Consider the following 15,710-nt stretch of genomic DNA (forward strand, 5'->3'; position numbering starts at 1 on the left):
GCAAGCTGCAGCAGCTCCCACCAGTCACCCTACAGCGGCCGCCCAAGACAGGGGCTGTGTTAATCCCCGCAGCACTGGCCAGCAGCACCCTTCCCCCCACGGCTACGAGGCCCTTGCACGGTCAGGCTCGGTCTGCTCTCTGTGGCACCAGGCTGAGCACCAGCAGCGGTGGCCAGGCAAGGCACATGCCTCCTGCCACCGCCAGCTCCGTGCGCCCTCTCCCACATTCCGGGCAAGGGCTGGGCCATGCTTGCGCCCTTCCCCAACGCAGGGTGCAATTAACCTGACTACCCAGGGTGCTGGAATGGCTCTGTCTGGCCCTGAGGAAACTCCCTCCGAGGGGGAAGCAGGGATGTTGCTGTGGTGTCCCTGAGAACAGTCAACCCACTCTTCTGTTGACCCAGCGGGCAGCAGCCTCTGGCTCATTTCACCTTCCTCACCTGGGCGGGGACATGGCTGGGAGTGAGGGTGTCCTGTTTCTCAGGGGGTTCTGACCAGTGGGCTGGGACCGGGCTTGGCAGAAATCTTTCCCAGAGACACACAGGCTGGAAAGATGTTTGTGGGGAAGCATTTTGTAAATGTCGATGGATGTAAACGGTTCCTGCAAGTGAGGGGTTTGAAGCTTTCATTGAAAAATTTCCTCTGCCTTTTGTTTCTGCTCTGTGGTGTTATCCTATTTGTCTGCCATGCAAAAGGTCTGTGTCAAACCCAGGTGGAAAGAGCCCCCCTCTTTCTCCATTCAATTCCTTCTCTGCACCCTCAGGCCCACTCCAGTCTCTCACGCAGCCCCAGCTGCTTTGCCTTCTGCCCCGGTGTGTACCCTTCCCTGGCGCTATAATACCATGGGAAGGGATCCTTTGCCAGCTTCTTAACTAGTAGCTCACTTAGGGCATGTTTACACAGCAGGGCAAAAGTCAAACTAAGATACACAACTTCAGGTACTTGTTTGTGTAGCTGAAGTCTGAAGTCAAAATAGCTTAACTTGGCTTTGGGTGCTATTGACAGGAAGAGACCTTTCCCTTTGACTTCCCTTACTCTTCATGATATGGGGGTTACTGGAGTCAGAGTAGGAAGCCTGCCAATTTGTACTTAATTATACTTAATTAGAAATAACAGCTTGCTGTGTAGACAGGCACTTTATTTCCAAATAGCTCTCCAGTGCAGACATGCTCTTATTGTCCCATCACAGAGCTGATGCCAAAGGACAGGAAGCTTCAGAGTGCTGAAGGGGAGCAATCAGATACTGAGAGGGGTTCCCCCCCCCCTTCTTGGGGGAAATTTGTTTCTGCTCTCCTGTGAGGCTGGACATGTCAGTTAGTGTCCTTCCTCCTGGGTTCTACTAGAAAAATCAGAGACTTTTCCTACCTGAGAGCTTGAGAAAGCTAAGACTGAATTGCTTTGTATGCAGAGAATGTAACTGAAGGGAGGGCATTGTCTAGCATGGGGCTTGAACCTATGACTCTGAAATTAGGAGTCACATACTCTACCAACTGAGCTAGCCACTCTGGGTGCAGGGTCCCTCCTGTACTACTCTGTCACAGAATAGAGGATCAGTGTGTTCTCAAATGCTTGATTCAAGGCTCTGTCCTGTCCCCAGTGGGGCGCTCTGGTCTGTGTGGGGAGGCCTGGGCACACTGGCCTTTTACCACAAGAATGGCCCCATTTCAGTCTCTCAGGTAACAGGAGAAGAGTCGGTAGCAGAAAGGGAAGGTCCCCTGTCTCACGCCATGTCTCACGTTCTGCAGCAACCCTTTCTGCCCTTGCAGGCACTGCCCCTTCTCCCACTGGCCTGGGCCTGGCATCCCTCTCCTACCAGCACCACAGAAAGCCCCTTGGCGTGAGCCTGGGAAAGCTAGAGGCCTCAGGCCTGTCACCCCCAAGACACTTGTGCCTTGGCCTCCTCTGCCCATGGCGGCCGGCTCTCCCGGCTGCCCCCTGTGCGCTGCTGGCCAAAGGAGGCAGCAAGGCAGGAGTGGGGAGAAGAAGGAAGTCCCACTGAGGCTGACAGCTCGGGCTTAAGCCTCCAGCCCCAGCACAAAACCTTCAGCCTGGCCTCTGTTGCTCCCTCCTCAGAGGGGAGGAGGAAGCCCTGTTGCCTCAGGCCGGGGGAGGTGACAGGAGGCCTCCTCTCACAGCCTTACGCTTTGCTTCCATGCCGGCTAGGGTTGCCAGGTGTCCAGTTCTGAACCGGACTGTCCAGTATTTGAGCTTTCTGTTTAGGAAACAAACTGAGAAAGTGTAAATGAGGAAATAGAAATGTCGGGTATTTTCTAAATAAGCTGAAATGTAGATTGTGAGGTGGTGTCAAGTGAGTCCAGTATTTCTGTGGAACCATCTGGCAACCCTAATGCCGGCAATCGCAGGGGCCAGAGAGCTCCCTGGCTGGCCGCAGCCTCAGCCACTTCCTGCTTCATGGCCCAGGCCCAGGCAGTCCAGGTGGGTCTCTGTGGGGCCCCAAGACATGTTTGCTGTTGTCCAGGCGCAGGGGGCCCAGATTCTGCAACACTCACAGGCCCCACAGGAGGGGGCTGGTTTGATGCTTCACCCCACAGCCCGGAAAAAAGCCCCCAACCTCCCCCTGTGTTCTGAGAGCCCCATTTGCTGTGTGAATTCTGTGGGGCAGGTTATGTCAGGCCTGGGCACAAGCAGGGTTCAGAACCAACCCACAAGTAAGTACCCGCTCAAGAGGACTGAGCAGTGTCCTTTGCCAGCAATGTTAGTCCAGCCATGTAAGTGTCCTACTCATGTGCCCAAACTTTCTCTGAACCCCACTCACAGTTGCTGCCCTTGCTCTGGGCAGATAAGATCTCAGGGGTGGTTTTCAGTCCCGGAGACTTCAACCCAAATCCTGAGACCCAGGGGTTTATAATCCAGACGATCAATGTTTGCTTCACTTTTCCCTCCCTCCAGCAACACTAAATCTCAAGGCCAACTCTACAGTCCCAGCGGCTGGGGGAGATGTGCATGTTAGAGCCTCTGCCCACTAAGCTGTAGCTTTCTGTGCCCAGGGAGCCAGACACCCCCAGGGCTGGAGGGAAATGGGGAATGGCTGCACTTTGGGAGTCAAAGATGTTGTCTGGGACCATAGAGTAGAACAATTTCACCAAACTTTCCAAGGAGGGCACTATGGCTTAGCTGGCTAAAGCACCTGTCTTGTACACAGGCGATCCTGGGTTCAACTCCCATTGGTCCCTTTCTGTGGCCTTTGTTCACATTTTCTTATGTCTTCCTGGGACACAGAAGAGGCCTCCCCTGTTCACCCAGGGAACTGCCAGTTCAGGAAAAGGCTGACTGGGGAGGAGCATTGGGAAGAAGAAAACCACAAGCCTGGAACGGGTACAGAGGCTGCTGTGACTGGCACTGGCAAGGCAGGGCTCTTGCTGCAATTGCTGGGACAGAAAAGCCAGGAACACATGCCCTTGTGATGCCCTGGGGTGGGTGGAGGTCAGCACCCAGAGATCCTGCAAGTGCAAAGCTGCTACAGCCATGGAGGGTGACTCTTCTCCCCTCCCAAGGGATGGGCAATGGCAACATGTGGAGCAGCTGGGAGAAAAGATCCATGGCTAAGCTGGTCAAGGCACCTGCCAAGTATGGGGGAGGCAGCCCCCAGTGGTGTCTGGCCAATGTGTCTGCTTTTCCTAGCATCCCTCAATATGTAACTGGAGTCGGCTTCCTTCAGTTGAGCTTGGCCATGTCCCCACAGCGGGAAGCCAAAGGGAGCAAAGAGCAGGAGTACTGGAAGCTGGTGGGAGTGCCCTCTGGGTTTGATTTAGTGCGTCTTAGTTTGACTCGTTGAATCAAGTTCCAGAAGATTGATCACAGCAATTCCTCTCCAGCTGGACGTGGGTCTTGTTCTTCTGTACAGAACAGCCAATGGGCGTTCAGATCTCCCCCTTGCTCGACTGACAGGAATAGAAACCAGACACCCAGCAGGTTTGAGCTGGTTTTAGTTGAGGGACCCGTCTGCCTGGTTTATGTGCGTTGACACAAGAACACACGAGGGGTTTGCTGACATTTTAACAATCCCTGTTCAATCGAAAGCCAAGACGTGACACACCTGGAGGTGCAAATGCTTCACTTAGGATAATCAACTTTTGAAGGAGGCACATGACATTGAACCAAGTACTGGCCCCCCAGCATTCACTGTGATGAGGCCATAATATGTGAAGTGTAAATTTTCACTGATCCCATCCTCTGGGGTGGAATTCCACCTCTCCCAGAGTTCACTGCAGGGTATGGGTTCCCAAACTGGGGGTCGTGCCCCCCCAGAGGGGGTGTGAAGAAATTCCAGGGGGGGCATGAGGTGACCCAGCCCTCCCCCCATCAAGCTGTTTTTTTTTTTTTTTTTCTATTTTGGAGAGAGGCATGAGGGTTTTTCAAAAATCAAAAGGGGGGGGGGCCGTAGGGGGGGGGGGGCGTGATGCCAAAAAGTTTGGGAACTTCTGCAAGGGGACAGCCCAGGAGGGACTAAAAATCACTGCTCTAGATGAGGTTTGAACTCCCAACCTCTGCATATCTCCTATGAATACTGTCACGTAAGTACTGTGAGCTGACCCATTGCACCACTGGAACAAGTATTTAAAACATTTCTTCAAAGTCCTTAGATTGAAAAAGTCAAGAAGCCCCAAGTGGAATTGAAGTTTCTGCCTGTGCCCTTGTTCTTTCTTTTCACAGACAGAGCCAGGGGGCTCCGCACATCCAGAGACCCCTCCCTCTTCCTCTGTGGTCTCTGAAATAACCCACCCTAGTGGGGCACAAAGCTGCTGGAGGCCAGAGCACTAGAGATGAGTTGCACGTGGGTTAGTGCTCCCTTTGCACGTGAGAGGTAGCAGGATTCACTCCCATCTTCTCCCACCTGCTCGCTGGTGCTGAGGGGCCGACCCCTTTCCTGCTGCCCCAACTCTTATTCCCACCATGCACTTTGTGCAGGGGCTGTTAGTCTTTGTCCAAAGGCATGTGGCTGGGAGCCAGGACCCTTCCCAAAATATACAAATCTTCCCTCCCTCCCCTGTTCTGCTCACACTCTGGCTGCCTCCAGCATGGGCTGACCTCAGGGGTCAGATGGGCGACCTGCCGTGCAGCTGTGATGGCATCAGGCACCTGAGCACAAGTCTGCTCAGTCAGCTCCATTGGGCCTGAGACCAGGAAAATTGCCCTTGGTGAACCTCAGGACAAGGAAGCAGAAAAGCCTGAGGACCTCCTAGCAACCACCCCAGCCCCTGCAGGTCCCACTGAGATTTGAACTCAGCTTGCAGGATTCAGAGTTCTGAGCACTGCCCCTTACACCATGGGACCTAGATGCTGGTGGGAGGAGGGGGGTGCTGTAGACACCTGGGACACTCAGGTCTCAGACTGGCCTCTGCTCTCCTGGCTTCTCTCCGGCTGCTTCATCTCTCAGGACTATCTGGCTACATCTACACGGCACAGTTATTTTGGAATAAGCTCTTCTGGAATAGTTATTTCAAAATAGCACATCTACACTGCAGGGAAACCTCAAAATGAGTCCGAGGAGGCTTCCTTAATGTAGACAAGTTTTCTCCATTATGGAGCCCCAAGAAGAATAACTTAGAATGGCCCTGGGAAGGGGCTATTTTGAAATAGCAGAAGTGGAGCATCTACACAGGCCTCATTTTGAAATAGCTATTTTTCTTCGTACAACGAGGTTGACAGAAGTTGGAATTAGCCGTCTGTTATTTCAGAGTTATTTCAAAAGAAGGGAATTGCTGTGTAGACTCTGGCATTGTTATTTTGGAATAACGGCCATTGTTCCAAAAGAACTTTTCTGTGTGGACATAACCACTGTCCTGCCCCAACTCTGCTGCTTTCAGGACAAACTCCTTGTTAGGACCAGTCACACCCTGGGGTCAGTGAGGGACCGTCTCACCTGACATGTGTTGTCTACAAAAGCCTCTTGTTCCCTGCCCAGTTCTCAATACTGGCTGCAGACACGTGTTTCACATGAGGGTGTAGCACAGTGTTTGACTGTAGATCAAATAGTCCTTGATTCAAACCCAAGTGCCCCCTGTAAGTGTGTCTATTTAATGGAGACATTCACCTTTCCTGGTCTTCCATTGTACATGAACTCTTTAAATGAATATAAACCCTTAGACTACATCTACACTGCAGGTTTCTTGAGAAAAACTGTTCTTGCACAAAAATGTGCACATCATCTACACTGCATTAGTGTTCTTGCACAAGTAAATTTACAGTACAGGCAGTCCCCGGGTTATGTACAAGATAGGGACTATAGGTTTGTTCTTAAGTTGAATTTGGATGTAAGTCCGAACTGGCTCCAGATTCAGCTGCTGCCACTGAAACTGACCAGGGGCTGACTACAGGAAGCCGGAGGCAGAGTTGCTCTGCCCCCAGCTTCCTGGATTCAGCATGATCAGTTTCAACAGCTGCTGAATCTGGAGCCTGGGACAGAACAGCTGGGGCGCTGCCTGGTAGGTTCCCACAGGACCAACCCGGCAGCACCCCACCTGCTCTACCCGAGGCGTCCCGCAACAACAGCCTGGTCTGCTGGGGGGGGGGGGGCGCACTAGCTGCGCCCCCTTCCCCCCAGCAGACCAGGGAGACCCGAGCAAAGCCGCACAGGCGGAGGGACCCCGCCGCCCATGTGGCTTTGCTCCTTTGCCCCCGAGCAAAGCCGCACAGGCGGCGGGATGCTGCCTGTGCAGCTTTGCTCCTGTCTCCCTGGTCTGCTGGGGGGGTCCAGCAAAGCCACTGGACCCCCGCCCCCAGCAGACCAGGGACACCCAAGCAAAGCCGCTGCCTGGGCCATCGGATCTTTTTTGCGCAAGAGAGCATCTACACTGGGCATGGAAGCTCTTGTGCAAAGGCATATGCCAATGTAGATGCTCTCTTGCATTAAAGAGTAGTTGCACAATATCATGCCAATGTAGACGTAGCTCAAGTGCGCTGCAGAGAAAGCCCTTGCGTGCTAAAGGGCCTCAGGGAGCCCAGAGCAGTGGGATCCCCTCAACACACACATACAGTCCCAGCCCCAAGCCTCCCCCACATCCCTAATCCTGTGCCCTGACTTCTCTACCCTCCCCCATCCTCACCCCTGCCCTGAGCCCCCCCCCACTCTCACACACACCCCAAATCCCTGCCCTGAGCCGCCCACACTCCACACTTGAATTTCTTACAGGTACTGTCCTATCACAACTCCCCCCTTCAACTTCCTGCCTCAAGGCTCCCCCCGCCCAAGGGGTGGTGCCTTAACAATTGTCTGCCCTGAGGATTCCCACTGGGCAATGAGATTGGCTGCTGTCATGCGACAGGATCCTGGGCTAGTTGAGCAACTGGCGTGGCCCAGTCTGGTTGCTTTGATGCTCTGTTTGGCTGTTCTTGTCCCCTCTGGGCAATGGACAGTGGACCCCCCCCATCCTGAAGTGGACAGAAAATGGCCTGTGAAAGGCTAATGTGGGTGAGCCTGGGTTTGGTTCCCAGTCAGGGCAATCAGTATCAACTTTCCCATGACAGCTGCCTAGTCATTGCGAGAGTGGCCTGGGCAGGTTCCTGCCACAGAGACACGTCCCAGAGCAGGACGGATGCTCAGACCGACACTGAGTGTTGCTCAGCGCTGGGGTGAGACAGGGAAGGATAAAAGGGTCTAACGGTGCCTGCAGCCTTTCAGAACAGCCCCTGGCCCCACCACCATATCCCAGCTCTTTCCTCTGCCCTCACTGGGCACTGCCTGGACTCAGGCCTCCCTGGTGCCAGCCTAAGGGCTCTGGGGAGACATGGAAGCTGTGTGGCTGGGCTGCTGCACAGTTTAGGGCAGAGGTGGGCAATGAGTTTTCATGGGGAACCACTCCCAGGGCTGCACTTTTCCATGCTATTAACGGGGGGAGGGGTTTGGGATGCAGGTTGGGTGCAGACAGGAGCATGGGGCAGAGGACAGGGGTGCAGGAATGGTTGCAGCGTGTTGGATTGTGACCTGGGGCAGAGAATTGGGGTGCAGGATCTTCGAGGGGTGTGCATTCAGGGAGGCAGAGGGTTTGGTTTATGTGGGGTACCAGTGGGTTGAGGGAAGGGAGGGGCTGGGGTGCCAGAGGCAGGCTCTGGCTGGGTGACTTACCTGGCTCACTCCCAGCCAGCAGCCCAGCACATTTCACAGGCAGCCTGCCCTGCCCCCACACAGGCTGCAGGGGCCATGTGGGTTGGTGAATAAGAGCCTGAGTGGAGGGGGGGTGGTGCTTTACATGGCCAGAAACCAGCCAATGGGATTGTGCCGGGAGCAGGGACACTAACAGCGCCACTCAGCTCTCAAGGTTCGTCTACACAGTGCGCTTGTTTTTCAATAGCTTGTTTCAAATTAGCACGTCCACACTGCAGGGAAGCCTCGACTTAGAGCCCCCGCAGGCACTGGGGAGTAATTATTTCGACTGGCCCTGGGGAGGAGCTATTTTGAAATAGCTGCAGTGGAGCATCCACACTTCGGCTATTGCAAAATAGCTATTTCGGAAGAGGCGCTATCCCTCGGGCAATGAGGTTTGCAGATTTGGAACTAAGCCGTGGTGGCTTTTGAGTTGAATGAGGAGGAAGAGGGAGGGGCCACTGCAGGCACCTGGGCCTCTGCTTGCAAAAAAAAAAAAAAGTAACCTACAGGTTACTGGAAAACATGGGTACCAATCCCACTACCTCTCACATGCTAAATGAGCACTATCACTTGAACTAGTTCCTCACCTGTTTGCAGACTTAAGCTTTAGGAGACTCTAAGTCGAGGTAGAGCGTCCACTGGCGGCTTCTTGAGCAACAGCTCTCCCCCTGAGTGAAGACATGGCCTAATGGTGCAATTAGTTATATGCAGACGCTAACAGCCCCACTGCTGGTAACTCACAGAGGCCCTTGTTGCCCTGGTTAGGGGTGTGGCCAAAACACAGGCCTCACTGTGAGCAGGATTTGAACCTGCGCAGGGAAACCCTATTGGATTTCAAGTCCAACACCTTAACCACTCGGCCACCACAGCTGCAGGCAGGGCCAACCCAGGGAAACTGGTAAATAATCCCAGTGCGCAGGCCTAATGTCACCTACCACAGAATTCACACAGCAAACCATTGCAACAGCTGTGCAGAGGAGTCCTGGCTGTTTTGGTCTCAGGTTGCCTTGGAGGTGAGTTCTGCTTCTTGGTCTTCCTTTCCCTTTTCCTTCCTCTTCTTTTCTCCCCCTTTTCTTCTTCTTGCTGGTCTCCTTTTTGGACCCCAGTTTATATAGTGAAACTCAATACTGACACATGGCAGTGCCTTCAAACCTCACTGTCAGCAGTGGGGATATTTAAAAGGCTTTTACATTTGTATTCAGGATCTGTGCATCCCCTTATCAGTCCCCCTCCCCGCTGGCTGATGCTCTCCCCCTGCAAGACAGGCCACCACTTCTCTCCTGGCACCACCACCCTCCTGCCCTGCAATATGCCCCATAGTTTAGACCTACTGAACAGCTACAGGCCTTCCAATGGGGTTATAGAAAAACCACATTGTCACATAGGACCTTTCCAGGGCAGCAACATCAGGATCCATGAGCACAGACAAAGGAAGGTAAATACAACTGTGAAGGGACTCGAACCCTCAATCTTCTGATCCGAAGTCAGAAGCCTTATCCATTAGGCCACACAGTCTTGACTTGCAGACAGTTGGATTTCCTGCAATGTGTGGGTAGAGAAAAGTCTCCCTAGTCCAGTGGTCCCCAACGTTTTGGGGATTCTGGGTGCCTGGGGGCAGGGCCGCTCACGCACCGCGCCTCCAAGGGCGGGGCCGCTCATGGGCCACGTGCCTGGGGGCGGGGCCAAGCATGCGCCATGCGCCCGGGGCCAGCACCGGATTGTGCCGCGACCCCGGAGCCAGGGCCGGCACCAGCCTGTGCTGTGACCCCGGGCAGGGGCTTTCCAGGCACCGTGTGCCTGGGGCCGGCACCGGCATGTGCTGTGACCCCGGGCAGGGGCCGCCCATGCTCCTGGGGCTGGCACCTGCCGCATGCCCAGGCCAGCCCAGATTGCTCTGCGGGCCACATAAATGGCCCAGCCAGCACCATGGCGCCTGCGGGCACTGCACTGGGGACCACGGCCCTAGTCCATCAGGTTTTATTATTTTCCTTGTTTGGCGGTTTAGAAATCACGTCTGAGCTGGTGAATTATTCTTATTGTGTGTAACTAAGAATTGCAGCCCAGGGATTTTTCCTGAGTCTATGTCACTTCATGGCTCTCTACCACCTAGGCTATCTCCATACTGCAGCTCTCTTCTGCAAAAACCTCATGCAAATGTAGCACAGATTAGCATATTGCCATGCTCATTTGCATAATTAATTGGGGTCCGTTTTTGCACAAGAGGCTTTTGCACAAAAAGGAGCTGGGTAGACTGGGGATCTCCCTGCCTCCTGCTTCCCCTGGCTCTAGCCTGGCCCTGGGCCTCTTTCCTGCCAGCCCCATGGGGTCAGGGGAAATGCACGGAGCCATTTCAGAGTCTGGTTGGGGGCGGCGACCTGTCCATGCCGTGATGGGGGAGGGGAGAGTGTCACACGGCTTCTACTAGAGCTGGTACTTAAGTAAAAACAAAACTTAAACAGGCAGTGGGAATGGGGCAGCTGGAGGGAGCCGGGAGAGCAGAGGCAGCCTGAGAGCTGAGAGCCCCAGGTGCCCCCCCAAAACATCAGCTGTTTGTCCCATGCTGCAAGGGGCAGCGGCTCAGGGCTCTGAACTTTGCAACCTGAGTTCAACTGTCAGTGGGATTTTCCTAGGCTGGTTGTTGCAAAACCCTCCTGCTTTAGATTTCTTGTTCTCAGCCTGGTGAGAAGAGATTTTTGTGCCTTCTCCCGGGTGTCTAATGCCCACTGGGGCTCGGCCTCTCATCCAGCTGGCTCAGATGAGCTGGGGCCATGAAACCCACCACCCTGGCTAGAGACACAGGGGGCTGAGTTTGTGTTTCTCGCTGCTTCCCCTGATGCCCTCTGGTCCGGTCCCAGCAGCTGCCGGGCTCTGCCTATTGCCCCCTGGCCTCTGCTCACCCATCCATTGGGTGTGGAGCTATTGCCTTGGGCGTAGGAACAGTCTGGGAGAGCGATCAGCACAAGTGAGAGGCTGGACCAAGATGCACTCGACCGGTTTGGTTCTTTTGGGTCTGCCCCTCCTGCACCCCTGGAGACATTGAAACAAGAAAAGATCCATGAGAAGAACCCAGTTATTTTACTTTTGCTGTGACGTGAATGGATCTAGCTCAGGGGTCCTTCTGCATGGGAAGTGCTCCTGGGTTCTTCTGCAATGCCACTCACTTGGGAGAGCACATGCCCTGACACTTGTAGATGGGCCAAGATGGACAAACCAGCAGCACTCAGGTACCCTTCCATAGTTCAGCTGGGAGAGTGGTGGACTGTCCTGCGTGCTTGGTAAGTGACCCTTAGGCTGCACTGAAATTGACAAAAAGTTTGTGGGTGTGAGCTGCTAATCACATTTCTTGGGCTGCACAGGCCTTGAGACCCCTCCGAGGCTGGAGGGAAATGGGGAATGGCTGCACTTTGGAATTCAAAAGTGTTGTCTGGTACCATAAATTCCAGTGAGGATGGAGGGAAGGGCTGGTTCTCGTGTTTGGGGCTGGGAGTTGTTCTGAAAGGCTTCTGGTGCCATTAGATCCTTTTATCCCCCCCGTCTCCTACCAGTGCTGAGCAACACTCAGGCTATGTCTGCCCTACACTGCTCTTCTGGGAAAAGCTACGCAAATTTCAAAACCCAATTTGTGCAGCTTTTTCTTCTGCTTTTTTTTTGGGGGGGGGGGGGGGAAGAGTCACACAAGGAAGGCAGCAGGCAGAGCCAGCCCAATGCACCAGCTTCCCAGGGCAGGGGAGGCCAAGGCACAAGCAGCTGCACGGCCTAATTTATCTGGCTTCCCCAGGTTGGCACCATCAGCTGACATTCCCCCCCCCCATCACATGAGCATTGGGCTCATCAACAGGCTGGTCAGCAGCAGCTGCCGTTACCTAGGCACCGCAATAAGAGAAGACCCTGTGTTTCTGCCTGGCTTTGAACCAGGGACCTTTTGCCTCTTAGGCAAACATGATAACCACTACACCACAGAAACATATTTCAAGGGGTGGAACTTGTCTGACTGTTCTGTTCCTGGCTCTTTCTAACACCCTGCTCTGCAGGGGAGAGGGATGCTTGTTGTGAACACTCCACCTCTTGTTCTCAGGGAAGCGCCTAATTTCCTCACCAGCCCCTTGAGATTTGTAGCTCAAAGCTGGAGCTGCTGTGGATGGAGGTGAAGCTACAGAAGCTGACAGGGGACAATCAGCGGGCGGAGGGTTATTTTTTCTCCCCCCAGGCTGATGTGGCTAGAACGGAGGAGAAGAAAATCCTCTTCCCTTCTCCTCAGAAGATGGAAATTGCAGGTGGTTCTCTCTTTGGTTCTACTAAAGCTGGACCCCAGGACTAGACTTTTTCTTTCTAAAACCCTGGTGAAAACTGAGAGCCAATTGCTCACAGGCTGAGGATGTGAGTTAAGGAAGGGCACCGACCAGCATGGGGCTTGAACCCATGACCCTGAGATTAAGAGTCTCATGCTCTACCAACTGAGCTAGCCAGGCTACCTGCAAAAAAAAGTTCCTAATATCCCATCTCAGTGTAACAGGAGCCAAGTGTTCTCCACTGCCTGACTGAAGGCTCTTTCTTGCCCCTAATGTGGGGTTCTGGTCTGTGGAGAGGTTTGAACTCGAACCCCACTCCCAACACACCCACTTCTTTCCTCACAAGGAACGGCCCCATTTCCATCTCTCCAGGGACTGGTCCGTTCTCTGCAAAATGCTCAACCTGTTTCATTTTCTGCAGGAACGAGTGGGATCCATGCGCCCTGTTCCCCAGTGAGAGGTATGTGTCCTCTTCCCCCTTTCCACAGACACAGCAGGCCAGGGGGCTATGAGCCTCCAGAGGCCCCTTCCTACTTGGCCTCCCACAAAGCTGGGGTGAAAAGCTGCTAGACCCCAGCCCTCCTGGGCCAAGCCATGGCAGAGGTAGCAGGATTCACTCCCATCTTCTCCTGCCTGTGCCTTGGTATCCCCCAGGTGTCCATGTTGTTCACTTACCTCTGGGCTTTGGGCACCTGCCCTCATCAAACCTAGTTTAAAGCCTCCTCACTAGGTTAGCCAGTCTGCACCCAAATACTCTTCCCTTCCTCCACAGGTGAACCCCAACCCTGCTGAACAGCCCTTCCTGCAACAGCATCCCATGGGCAAGGAAGCCAAAGCCCCCTGCCCACTGAGCTGTAGCTTTCTGTGCCTAGGGGGCCAGACACCACCTGGGCTCGATGGCTGGAGGGAAGTGGGGAATGGCTGCACTTTGGGAGTCAAAAGTGTTGTCTGTAAACATAAAGAGCCATTTTAAAGACACTTCAGAGGAGGGCACCATGGCTTAGCTGGCTAAAGCACCTGTGTCATAAACAGGAGATCCTGGGTTCAACTCCCCGTGGTGTGTTGTTGTAACCTTTACTCACATTTACTTATCCCCTTCTGGGACACAGAAGAGGCCTCCCCTGGCCACCCATGGAACTGCTGGTTCAGGAAAAGGAGATTGGGGGAGGGGTATTGGGAAGAAGGAAACCACAAGTCTGGAGCCCTTGCAGAGGCTGCTGGCACTGGCAAGGCAGGGCTCTGACTGCAATTGCTGGGACAAGAGAGCCAGCACCACACACCCTTGTGATTCCCTCAGGGGGTCAGGTCAGGGAGCAACCACTGCAGCCATAGAGAGTCAGGGCCTGTGGGCATCAGGTGCTTCTCACCTGTTGTTTCCGTCTTCCAAACACCCCTCCAAAATCTTCCAAACACCCCTCCAAAATCAGCCTTTTCATGAACCAGCAGTTCTATGGGTGGACAGGGGAGGTCTCTTCTGTGTCCCAGAAGGGGATAAGTAAATGTGAGCAAAGGTTACAACAAGGCACCACTGGGACTTAAACCCAGGATCCCCTGTTTATGACACAGGTGCTTTAGCCAGCTAAGCCATGGTGCCCTCCATGAGAAGGGCTTTTAAACTGTTCTATTTTATGGTGCCAGACACCCCCTTCCCATTCCAAAGTGCAGCCGTTCCCCATTCCCCTCCAGCTCTTGCCATGACTCAAGGCCTGCGCAGCCCAAGACATTTGATCCAAAACAGAACTGGATCATTTAATGCAGGGAAGGTCAATCAATGGCATTTATCCAGGATGGACAGGGCAGGTGTCCCTAGCTGGTGTATTCTAGAAGCTGGGAATGGGCGACAGGAGGGGTCACTTAACAATTGTCTGTCCTGAGGATCCCCACTGGGCAATGGAATTGGCTGCTGTTGTGAGACAGGATCCTGGGCTAGTTGGGCAACTGGCATGGCCCCGTCTGGCTGTTCTGATGTTCTGTTTGGTTTCTGTTCTTGACCCCTCTGGCCAATAGAAAATGGAGCCTCGTCCTGAAGGGGACAGAAAGTGGCCTGTGAAAGGCAAGGGTAGCTAAGGAGAGACCCCCCCGTTCATGTGTTCCTGATGGTCTAGTGGTTAGGATTCAGCACTTTCACTACTGAGGCCTGGTTCAATTCCCAGTCAGGGAAACCAGCCTCGTCTGTATTAATGAAATCTGCCAAGTCCCTCGTCTGTATTAATGAAATCTGCCCTTTTCCATCACAGGGAGGGCCAGTGGGCTGAGGGAAGGGAGGGGCTGGGGTGCCAGAGGCAGGCTCTGACTGGGAGACACTCCCAGCAGCCAAGCACATTTCTCAGGCAGCCTGGGCAGGGGGTACAGGTCATACGCCTGGGTGAATAAGAGTTTGTAGGGACTGGCCAGGGCTTCAAGCAGGCAGCTCCCATTGGCCACAAACAAGCCTGGAGCAAAGACCAGGCATGAAGCCTTTTCCTCTACAGCTGAGAGACACAAAGGGCCCAGCAGCCCCTTCTCTCAGCTGTGCGTGGGGGCAGGGCGAGCAGGGAATCTGCTTGAGGCTTCTTGCTGCCATGTTGGGTGGCTTCATGGGCTGGATCCAGCCCGCTGGCCTGTATTGCCCAGGCCTGGCTTAGAGGGAACCTTGGCTCTGGCTGTGGGGGAGGGGCACTGTGGAAAGGCCAGTCTGGCCTTCCTGGGCAGGGCATGACGACATGCGGCCAAACATCCTGGACAGAGAATTACAGGCCAGACAGGACTCTTACCGCAGCCAAAGTAGCTCAGTGGGGAGAGCGTTAGACCGAAGATCTAAAGGTCCCTGGTTCAATTCCAGGCTTTAGTATGCTCCAATAGGGGCTAATTACTTCAAGTTGATGTATTTGCTTAGAGCTGTTATCACAACCTGCACTGCAGGAGAAAAGGGGAGATGAGCTGCATCCTGGGGCTCTTCCTGCTTTCTCTTGGCCCTGGGTCTCTATCCTGCCACAGGGCAGGTACAAGGGCTACAGTTGGGGGGAATCAGGTGACACCACAAAAAACACTCCCTGTTGGCAGTGCTGGAACATGGCACCACATGAGCATGTTGTTAACACCCATGTCTCACCCTGTCAGGGCCACTAGAGATGTCCAGTAGCTCTGTCCTTGCACCCTGGGGCTGTCTGTCTGGGCCATGCACTCACACACACTGGCCCCTCCCTTTCTAGGGCAGGGCTCCTGTTGTTCCTTCCTTTACACAGACTGGGAGTTGGGCTTATCCCCAAGCAGCAGGGGCTGTGTTTACCTGGGGAGCCACAAATAGGAGCAGAACCCCCTGTTCCCACTTTCTG

The 15,710-nt window shown here is 54.1% G+C and overlaps 5 non-coding genes across 5 annotated transcripts; 1 reads left to right on the plus strand and 4 right to left on the minus strand.

The window, feature by feature from the left end:
• Positions 1–8,895: 8,895 nt before the first annotated feature.
• On the minus strand, positions 8,896–8,977 carry TRNAS-UGA (transfer RNA serine (anticodon UGA)). The gene has a single exon. It is a non-coding gene; the product is annotated as a tRNA-Ser (tRNA).
• A 572-nt stretch (positions 8,978–9,549) lies between these two features.
• TRNAR-UCG (transfer RNA arginine (anticodon UCG)) lies at positions 9,550–9,622 on the minus strand. Its single transcript has one exon. It is a non-coding gene; the product is annotated as a tRNA-Arg (tRNA).
• A 2,376-nt stretch (positions 9,623–11,998) lies between these two features.
• Positions 11,999–12,071, minus strand: TRNAL-AAG (transfer RNA leucine (anticodon AAG)). The gene has a single exon. It is a non-coding gene; the product is annotated as a tRNA-Leu (tRNA).
• Positions 12,072–12,503: 432 nt separating this feature from the next.
• On the minus strand, positions 12,504–12,576 carry TRNAK-CUU (transfer RNA lysine (anticodon CUU)). The gene has a single exon. It is a non-coding gene; the product is annotated as a tRNA-Lys (tRNA).
• A 2,577-nt stretch (positions 12,577–15,153) lies between these two features.
• Positions 15,154–15,226, plus strand: TRNAF-GAA (transfer RNA phenylalanine (anticodon GAA)). The gene has a single exon. It is a non-coding gene; the product is annotated as a tRNA-Phe (tRNA).
• The last annotated feature ends 484 nt before the right edge of the window (positions 15,227–15,710 follow it).

This window comes from Pelodiscus sinensis, chromosome 31 (assembly GCF_049634645.1).
Source record: "Pelodiscus sinensis isolate JC-2024 chromosome 31, ASM4963464v1, whole genome shotgun sequence".
In the NCBI taxonomy this organism is placed as follows: Eukaryota; Metazoa; Chordata; order Testudines; family Trionychidae; genus Pelodiscus; species Pelodiscus sinensis.